Source organism: Rhynchophorus ferrugineus, unplaced genomic scaffold (assembly GCF_030347505.1).
Source record: "Rhynchophorus ferrugineus isolate W39M unplaced genomic scaffold, kcgeb_rfMv2 rfM8, whole genome shotgun sequence".
NCBI lineage: Eukaryota > Metazoa > Arthropoda > Insecta > Coleoptera > Curculionidae > Rhynchophorus > Rhynchophorus ferrugineus.
This window is the reverse complement of record NW_027472587.1, coordinates 15,878,422-15,888,847: the sequence shown is the minus strand read 5'-3', so window position 1 is coordinate 15,888,847 and position 10,426 is coordinate 15,878,422. Positions and strand designations below refer to the sequence as shown.

The 10,426-nt window shown below is 31.8% G+C and overlaps 1 long non-coding RNA gene across 1 annotated transcript; it reads left to right on the top strand.

The window, feature by feature from the left end:
* Positions 1–8,469: 8,469 nt before the first annotated feature.
* Positions 8,470–10,104, top strand: LOC143201265 (uncharacterized). Its single transcript, XR_013006919.1, has 3 exons — positions 8,470–8,884; positions 8,941–9,049; positions 9,144–10,104. It is a non-coding gene; the product is annotated as an uncharacterized LOC143201265 (long non-coding RNA).
* Positions 10,105–10,426: the final 322 nt, after the last annotated feature.

Below are 10,426 nucleotides of genomic sequence, written 5' to 3'. Positions count from 1 at the left end.
TTTAAAAATCTCCAGCAGTCATCATTATTACTTAAAATTGTTGATGATCGGAGATAAACACATTGGCATTATAATTCTAAATTGAACAGTGTGGATTTAAGGAAGTTTCCTGTAGAACCCGCAAAATTTCACTGCTAGAGAACATAATAAAATGATTTGGATAGACTTTGTATGTTTCTGTTAATTCAAGGAACTCGTGCGAAAGCAAGACATAGTAAAAATAACAATTCAATTAGTTTCAATCGTCTTTGGAAATATTCCTTTTTTCGCCCTTTAGATATTTTGATATAAAATCCTGAGTTCCACAAGAATTGACAGTAAAATATTTCATGGACTAAACTCCCATTTCTGACTCATTGCTGATACGAAAAAATAATTAATGAATCAAATGAACGACAAACTTCTCTTTGTTTACCGGAACTAAGAGATAGTTTTACCAGAATGCAAAGGTGCTCTAAATATATCAATAATTAGTTTTTTAAAAACCATATACATAAATTCGCTTTGGAACATAAGACAGTAATTCCAATTTGTAAACATTTTAATTTTTAATGAATATATATATATATATATATATATATATATATATATATATATATATATATATATATATGATTTAAACAAATAAAGACGAAAAAACTCAAGACAAATGAGATGGTTTTTTTAGCACAAATATTATCTTTGAACGTCATATCCAGATTTAGGTCTGCTCAATATAACAGATCGGTTGAAAAGTCCCCGGCCTAACACATAGATAGCAGTACTAGAATTAAATCCATATATTTTTTAGTTAGCCCTAACCCTCAAAAGATGTGTGTATAAATTAGACAGCTGTCGGACCATTAGTTTGTGAATTATAGCATTTTGAGTAAAGCAACTTTTCTTATTGTGAAAAAAATTGATAAAAAGGGAATTTTGAAGGGAAAAAAATACAGTTGAATCAGAAACTTGGCTTGAAACCGAGTTTCCGGACACTGCCCCAGGAAAATCAACCATCAAGGATTGGTATGCTAAGTTTAGACGTAGTGAAATGAACACCGAAGTCGGTGAACGCAGTGGACGCCCAAAAGAGACAAAATGATTTTCAATTACCGTAAATTTAATTGAATAAAATAGCAGACACTCTAAAGATATTAACTGAACGTGTACTTCATATCATTCACGAATATTTGGTTATGAGAAAGCTCTATGCAAAGTGAGTGCCGCGCGAGCTCACTTTTGACCAAAAACAACGACGAGTTGATGATTCGGAGCAGTGCTTGAAGATCATCAAGCGTAGTAAACCCGAGTTTTTGCATCGATATGTGACAATCGATGAAACGTGGCTCCATCATTTCACTCCGAAGTCCAATCGTCAGTCATCCGAGTGGACTGCACACGATGAATCCGTTCCGGAGCATGGGAAAACGCAACAGTCAGCTGGCAAGGTTATGGCGTCTGTATTGGGATGCGCATGGAATAATTTTCATTGACTACCTTGAAAAAGGAAACACCATCAACAGACCAATATTTCATAGCGTTATTGGATCGTTTGAAGGACGAAATCGCCAAAAAACGGCCGCATTTGAAGGAAAAGAAAGTGCTGCTTCACAAAAACAATGCAACAAACCGTGTCACAAGTCAGTGAAAACGATGACTATGAATTGGGCTTCGAATTGCTTCCTCATTCGCCATATTCTCCAGATCTGACCCTCAACGACTAATTCCTGTTCTGAGATCTCAAAAGAATGCTTTCTGGGAAGAAATTTTCATCGAATGAAGACGTGATTGTCGAAACTGAGGCCTATTTTGAAGCAAAGGTCAAATCATACCACAAAAATGGTATCGAAAATTTGGAGGGTCGCTATAATCGGTGTATCACCCTTGAAGGGATTATGTTGAATAAAAAAACTAATTTTACCAAAAGAATGTGTTTTACTATGGTAGGCCGGGGACTTTTGAATTGAACTGTTACTTAAATCATCATCTCTCTTATCTACTCTTATAACTATAACATGGCGATATATTTTCTAATCGTTTTTAATAGCTCCATTAATATATCAATGTTATCTTCCTTTCTTAACTTGCGATCTACGTTAAAATCATAATAATTATGTTCTGACAGACATCAAAGACGTAACTAGAAAAAAAAACTGACACGGGCCACCAAATAATTGCCAATTATTAATTTAAAACTTTCTTTTTTCCCTCGTCCCGAAACTTTTTTGGTACGGCGCTAAGTGTCCTTGCCTCTTCGACGAACGAAACCGTAACTTAACATCGTGGCGCGGCCTTTAATTTTTCAAACACAAACGACAAGAAAAAACTTCCTCGGCTTTAATCAAAACACAAAAGCGTGAAGGTTCCAAACCTAAATCTAAATTAAGGCAAATTGTCGGACAAAGTAATATGGAAAGATCCGAGCTCTCGTTTCAGAAATCGTAAATAAATTGCGGAGCGGGAAAGCTCTTTGTGGTTTTTAATTTTGTTTTAACGCTTATGTGGAATAAATGACGTATATTTTAACTTAACACATGTCTTGTACAAAGTCATTCTTCACACTTACTACTTATAGTGATTAATTTGAAGAAATCTGCCGCCGAAGTCCATCTAACATTTCTAGAAACTCTTGGTGACGCTGCTTCATCATATCCCAATGGTTTATTTTGATTTCAACCATTTAAAAATGGTTATTTTGAAGTCAGACACAAAGAAAGCTGGAACGATGTATTTTTTAATGAAAAATGGGGGAAATGGTAGAAAATGACGGGAAATATTTGGATTAATATATTTTGTATCAATTTTTCTCAATAAATAGCTCGTTAAAGTGAAATAATTATCAGGAATCATCCAAACACCCAATACGCAGACAATTCTTATTTTGAATATACTATTTTACTATTAACTGTTTTTATAATGTATTTATATTTCCTATCATAGACGACAACGCGAACGATAATATGGTGTCTAAAAAATGCATCTTCAATTACCAGAACAATACTCATGGAATCAGTACGAATTAACCAATCACTGAACCCTCCAGTATAATCTATAGAGGCTTCCAGATGGTTGTTAATTCTGCCGAGAGTATGGATGATATTTTAACTTAACACATATGGTGTATAAAGTCAATCTTCACATTCACTACTTACAAAACTGAGGCTTATTTTGAAGCAAAGGACAAATTGTGCATTTTTGTAGTATCGAAAAGTTGGGGGGTCACTATAATCATTGTATCACCCTTGAAGGGAATTATGTTGAATAAAAAAAACTAATTTTGTCAAAAAAATGTGTTTTACTATGGTAAACCGGAGACTTTTCTATTGATCTGTTATTTGTAAAAAATTAGACGGTGAATATTCTTCATCAATAATACATTTTTGCTTTTTTCCAAATGAGATCTAGTGTCAGAAGAAAAACATTTTAATAATTTATATAGAAGGGGGAGAAGATTCTCCGTTAAACCGTCCACTTCTCCCACCTCTGACGTTGTTGTCGAAAGAACAACAAAAAGGACACCGTTTCCTCGCCGTCTCCTAATTTATTTTTGTTCTTCGAATTCCAATTTGTTCCCCGACAAATCGGAAATGGAAAGAATTACTTGATTTGTCAATTTGTCGTCATGCTTTTATCGTTGGAAAACTTTACAGCAGTGTACACGGTTCGGGCTGTTTGTTTTTGAACTATTTTTCAGGCAACGCCGTTAAATAATAAAGCTTTGATGTCTATTCAATATAACAGTGATCTCACGCTCTCAAGATGTTTAATATATTATCAATCGTAGTTTGTAAGTTGCTGCCGTGTTTATTGAAAATATTTTATTGTATTGCAGCTACAATGAATATTAGTATGGGCCCAGTTACTGAAATATCTCAAAAAATTAAAAACAATATAAACCGTTCTCATATGAAACGAGCGACGAATAAAGATCACCTTGATGTTAGCTCTATCAAAGAACAAATACGTGAAATAGATAAAAACAGTTAAAGATCATTGAATACAATTATTTCGGAACAAAGCGTTAGTCTGGAAAGTATCCATAGAGAACTTAGAAATATGCAGCATTTTTTTGAGGGATGTACATCCCTCGTATATTGTTGGGTAATATAGGATTTAAATGATGTAGAGATAATCCACAAAGAGGTCTAATAAATCTTCCAGACGTCTCTTTTAAAAGAGCACTGTTTTTAAAAGCATATAATAAAATCAAGGAAGACTTATTAGTTCAATGTATGTATTTATGGATGAAACATGGATATTTCAGAATAAGACATTAGATCACTTATGTAAAGGTGATAATAAAAATAATGTATATATACAACAAAAGTTGATATAAAAAAGTAAACGTTGAAATGACAGTTAATTAGATTTTGTTAGTCATAGCATTAATTAATTATTAGTTGCATATATATTGTTCTTCATGCTGGAAACAAGAATGATTTTATTACATAAAGTTAGTCTTTTACTCTCGAAGTCCAAGGGTTACTACCATAGAAAAGTGAAAATTATAGTACTAACATTTCAATGCAATATCTACAAAATATATTGAGAAATACAACCTACTACTTATTTTTATACTCAATCTCCATGTTTATTCTACTTTCCATACTTTAACAAATATGAAGAAATATATATTGCCGTATTAAAAATACTTGAAACAGAAACAGAATTAAATGAATAATATATAATGCGTCTGAACTGTCCTTCTTGAACCTTTTTTCTTTTTTATATATTTCTTGAAATTATATACATGAACTCTATCCATACATTCAGATTTAGCAATGTTGTTTTTTTTGTTTTTACCCTTTGAAGTTCTATTGATTCTTTTCTTCCACCAAAATAAGCATCAATTAATTATTCTTCTCATAACTGAGTCCCGTTTAACATGATCTCGGGCCAGCTGTTCTATTGTTTTAGCGGGACTAACCGTAATTTATATATATATATATATATATATATATATATATATATATATATATATATATATATATATATATATATAAAGAGAGAGAGAGAGAGAGAGAGGGAGGGAGAAAAAGAGAAGATATTGTTTTTCTATCTTGGGCCTGTGTTATCACAGATACAAAAACCGCACCACCTGAGGGACGACTCCAAAAGAATTGTTAGACGGAAAATCAGATTAGATTTTATAATCAATCACTGGCATATTTATAGATTTTTGTCGAGGCATGATAATAGAATGTTTTCAGTGGGGCCACGGAGGCGAGAAAAAATGTAGTTTATCAGGGAGAAAAATTACACTTAATGTTTTTAGTGGTATTAAGGGCATTTGAACCGATTTCCTAGATTGACAGGCTACCATTAATGCTTCTTACGGACCCAATGTAGTGAAAGATAAAGCGAGCTTTTATCTTTTTTCATGGTGTCGATAAATAAAGCCGGACAAATTAATTGATCAGTATTGTATTGAGTAAACTTGCTACTTTTTGTACCTTAAAAACTAATACTTTATATAATAAAGATCTTAAGATAACAAACAACTCTGGACTAAGTAAGAGAAACAACTTTAACTTTTTTCCAACGTTCGTATTTCGTCATTTATTCCAACATTAATCTAACTTTTTGATCCCTTTTTTTTAAACCTTTATTTTTTGTATTTGTGTATATAAATATTTGTTCCAAACCCATTTTCTGGACTTCCAATTCTGCATCATCAATATTTGTATGTTACGGGGTCTCCTAATGTTTATCAAATCATTTTCCAAGCATTCAACTCGTAAGATTAATTAATTAAAACTTAAAGTAAGTTTCCTTATCAAAAATTAATTCATTCATTAAATGCTGCAATTAAATGTCATCATTTCATAATTTTATATGCTCAGTTGAATCAGCAGCTGAAACTCAGTCGAATATAACAATCAGTACAAACCATAGATGACGTCAAGACTTTTACTTCTCATTTTATTCTTGTTAAAAAGAGATAGAATGCTGTTCGATGCGTCGGAACATATAACCAAATGAGTCTATAGAATTCGATTTGGGTTGGTACTGGTGGGCCACGTTGCCAAATGTCTGCAAAATTCTTCAAAACATTGGTGATAATAATTAGAGCTAAATTTTGGACATAAATTTTATATTATTTATATATTTATATATCCAGTCCAACGTTCCTTCAATAGTTTTTTCCTTAGAACGTCTTTATCTGGAACATTCTTTTGAGGTCTGTAAAGACTGGCCACTAATCAATGGAGGCCAGATCTGGGCTATACGGTGGATGGTAAAACAATACGAAGCTAGTAATTCGCTCAATTTCACCTCTCTTTATTTGTTTTAATAAAATAATTACAATTTTCAAACGAATCGTCAGTATTCCCATGAAACTTCATCATTTAATGACACGTAACATTTGAAATTTAGAACTAATAGTTTTTTATATTACATAAAAATAATTTGATAGAATAGAAATGTCAGAGATAGAGCTCTTTGAGTGATGTAAGGCCTCCCTCCATACAATATTAGGAAATATAGGATTTAAATGGTCTAAAGATAACCCTCAAAGAGGTCTAATGTAACTTTCAGACATTGCTTTCAAAGGAATACAATTTTTAAAAGCATATAACATATTTTATTGTATAAACTATATTTATTTATTACTTGAGATATGAGACTTCTACAAAAAAGCAAAATTTCCTTCTACTGCAAGCTTTTTCTCTATGATTATTTTATTACAAAAAGTGTGTGGCTGAAGAAAGAAAACTATGTGGAGAAAGAGAAAATGAATGTGGTATAAAAGGTATTAAGGGTGTTTAATACATTCAAATTATTTTCAAAATTAGTTATCACGCCTATTATTTGACTAGATATTAAAATAGTTCTTTTAAAGTTTCAGGACTGGAAAACAAACACAGACATCTTAAATTCGACTTGGTTTTTTTTGATTTTCGAAGAATATTAACGCTCATAACGGTCCAGGCCGATTCAAGTCAAAAAAAGGAGTTCATTTAGTTCTTTCCAGGCCTGGACGTACAAACAAACTTCGAACTAATTATCATCCATTCCATAGTTGTTATTTGTTACATCCTCGCCGTCAGACGTGTTTACCGATCCAATATTTGATTCCGACTCTTCAAAAAGAACTCTATCCTGATGTATTTTCCGTTTTTTTCTCTCGCGTTCGTCGAAAAACGATCCATTTTAATCTTAAAACTGTCTCTAACCGGGTACGCGACCGACTCGACCGATTTTTCAGTCGTTGGAAAATATTCTTCTGCTTGGCGGTGCCGAGGAAACGGTCGCGTTCTCTTCGGCTAATGTCAATTAACGCATGGCTGGACGGACGGCGGTGCGCGATTCCCGTAGCGGGAGACTCTCTCAGGAAAAAGTAGCAGAGATTAGCTTTCGAGCGCCAGCCCCCCTCCTGCCCCGTCGGGACGGTAATTTCGGTAATGGATAGTGGCAAAAAAGTGGTAGATTCGAAGCGTTTAACGTATTTTTACTCGCCGCCTCTTTGTTTTCGATTATTTTGACAGTAAACGACAGTATTGTTACATGATGAATGCTTCGATCATAGAATAAAGAAATTTAGAAGTGAAAGTTATATAGAAAAAGTTACGCGGCCAAATGTAACTGAAAATGCACCAGGTTTATGTGTGTTTCTCTCTCGTTCGACTTCGGTATTAATAATTCTAACCTAAGCAATTAACGGCCATTTTTAGGTGATATAATTTGTATTGTTTATTTACGATAAGTTTTTCAGTATGTGTTTTTATATATATTTAAGAATTACTTATTGAATAGATTATTCTGTGTATTTTAATTTATTAGTATAATAAAAAGAAAACCTTAGGGGGGTCTCTTATGATCTCCTATGTAGGTCCAGGAAAGTTTGTAATAATTTTTGACGAACTAATTTATTAGTTTGTAATAAATTTTTGAAGACTATAGACCAAAATGTGGAAAGCTATGGCTGAAACAAGATGTAATTCCTACTTGTAATTTAAATAGTAAGTATTTTGTTAAATAGTCATGATTTATTGCATTGAAATAATTAAGCAATATTTATTGAGATTCTTTACCTTTACTACAAGACAAGGAAAGTATGCCCTCAATGGCAATATAACAATCACATAAGTTTTTTGAGGCTGATAGATATATAGGAGACCCCAACAAGACCCAAAAGTAAGTATATAATAAGAAACTTATGTTTATTATTAGAAAATGGACGTTCTAACTTGAAATTTATATATTCATTTACAGATAACTCAGCCTATCCTTATTGAAATGCAGTGAATAATCTGTTATCGAAAATATACTGCTTGCCTTCTAGAAGAACATTATTACACATTTTTAAATTTCCCGCTGTAACTAACTGTCATACAGCGCATGCGTAATCGTCCTCCATAGAAAAAATAGAAATTTTACGGTATAGGCGACCTTGGGGAAATGTTTTGTTTAGTTCAATCAACTGTAGCGCTGCGATAGCAAATTGTGATTGGCAGTTTAAATTCCAGGTGCCGCCACTAACATGAAATGTCATTGGTCGATCAAATTGTGTGAAATCAGCATTTTCTATCGGCGTCCATTTTTATGTTTGTTGTTTGTAGGTTATGGTTTTTGTTTAGATCACGAAATTTTCGTTTTACGTTGTGCATATTTTCTGTTTTACATTAATTATTATGGGGTAATAATATAAAAATTGATGACAATACGTCAGTGTAGTAAAAGATGTAGTGTACCGGGGTAAAATTCTACTGCGGAAATTAGACATCGTTTCCCAAAGAATGATCTCGCTCCTTTCCAAAAATGGGTTGATCAAGTAAATAGTAGTAAGTTACCTGGATAAACCACAATGCAAATATATCAACGTCATGGTGTTTGTTATGGACATATTAGTAAAATTTAGAATTATCCTTCCTTCACGAACAGGAATCATTGGTTTTATCAGGTACATATAAAATTATCTATCTACTACATGTCTGTTTATATATTGTTTGTTTGCAGAAATTCAAAAACTTATGAAGATGTTAGTAGTAATAAAATTCAATTAATCTACCAAGTTGTGCGTATGTTGTCAGTGTGATGTCTCTACATAAAGAAGTCTTACAAGAAGGTAATAATTAATATAACTGGATAATTAGTAGTAATAAATACTACTTTTAATTGTAAAATATCCCTAACATATTTGCAATACTTTAACTTTTTAGAACAATCAGTGTTCAATCATTTTATAGTAGAGGAATTATATATTTAAATTTGAATGCCTTGCTAAGAAAATATTTGTTATGGTGCCATCAATTATAAATTTAATTGCTAATTTTAGGGGATTTATTAACTTAAAGAAATCTATTTTTTTCTAAATTTACAAATTACTACATTTGTTTAACAAATCTTAACCAAGATTGCTTAAAGATTTTTGTTGGATCTATTAGAGGTCATAGAGGTAGAAACAGCATCCTTCCCCTAGTATGTTCGAGAAATTTTTAAAAGGGCTCATCATTTCAATTTTTTCACATCATTCTCCCGGAGAAAATTGTGAAGAAGATGAACATGTTAGATAACTTATATTCTTTTTTAACGGGAGATCTAGTACCACTTGAGGTTGTTAAATCACCAGTTGAGTCTATATTTTCAGTTCCAGAGAATTTTGCTCTGAGGAAAACAAAAGTCTAATATTGTATTTTAGTCCTATTTCAGGCTATTTAACAAGACTTCTGAAAAAGAGACAACATGCAATATTTGTCTATATTCTATATTAAGTAGTTCCACAGATTAAATACTCTAAAATCTAAATATTTTTAAAAAACACATAAATTTTTAGTGTTTCGACTGTCCAATCCATAATGATTTTCAAGACAAAATTTTAAGTTATTCTGAGGTTTGATTGTATTTTTGGTTTAATGAAGTTAATGTAATATCAACAGGAAAGGATTTAAAATTTACCTTCAATATATCAAGATAAATTAGAACTCTAATCGATCCCATAAAATTGATGGCACTAAACATATATGGGAAGGCCTTATAGAAGAATTATAGATATTTTAATATTGCCTAGAATAGAGTTCATAATTGTTTTTTTTTGCTTTTTGTTTATATATATTTATATTATTTACACTTATGTATATTTGTATAGGATTTTATTTTAATAAGTTAATTTTAAAATTTAAATTTGATTTTTATTTAAATACTATTGGCCAATAAATGTGACGTCACAAAATAATCAGGGGAAATGGCAGACCAATCAAAGCAAAATTTTCCTTACAGGTTTCTACATAACTATTTTAAACTAACCAATCAAATTCGCGTTGTCAGCGCCGCCAATAATTGGACTAAGCGAAACTTTGCCCCACTACTTACCATTGCAGTTGCACACCCCTGGCTTCCTCACACGGGAAAGTTTCTTTATTCTATGGTTTCGATTTTAATTACCATGCCTATATATATATATATATATATATATATATATATATATATATATATATATATATAT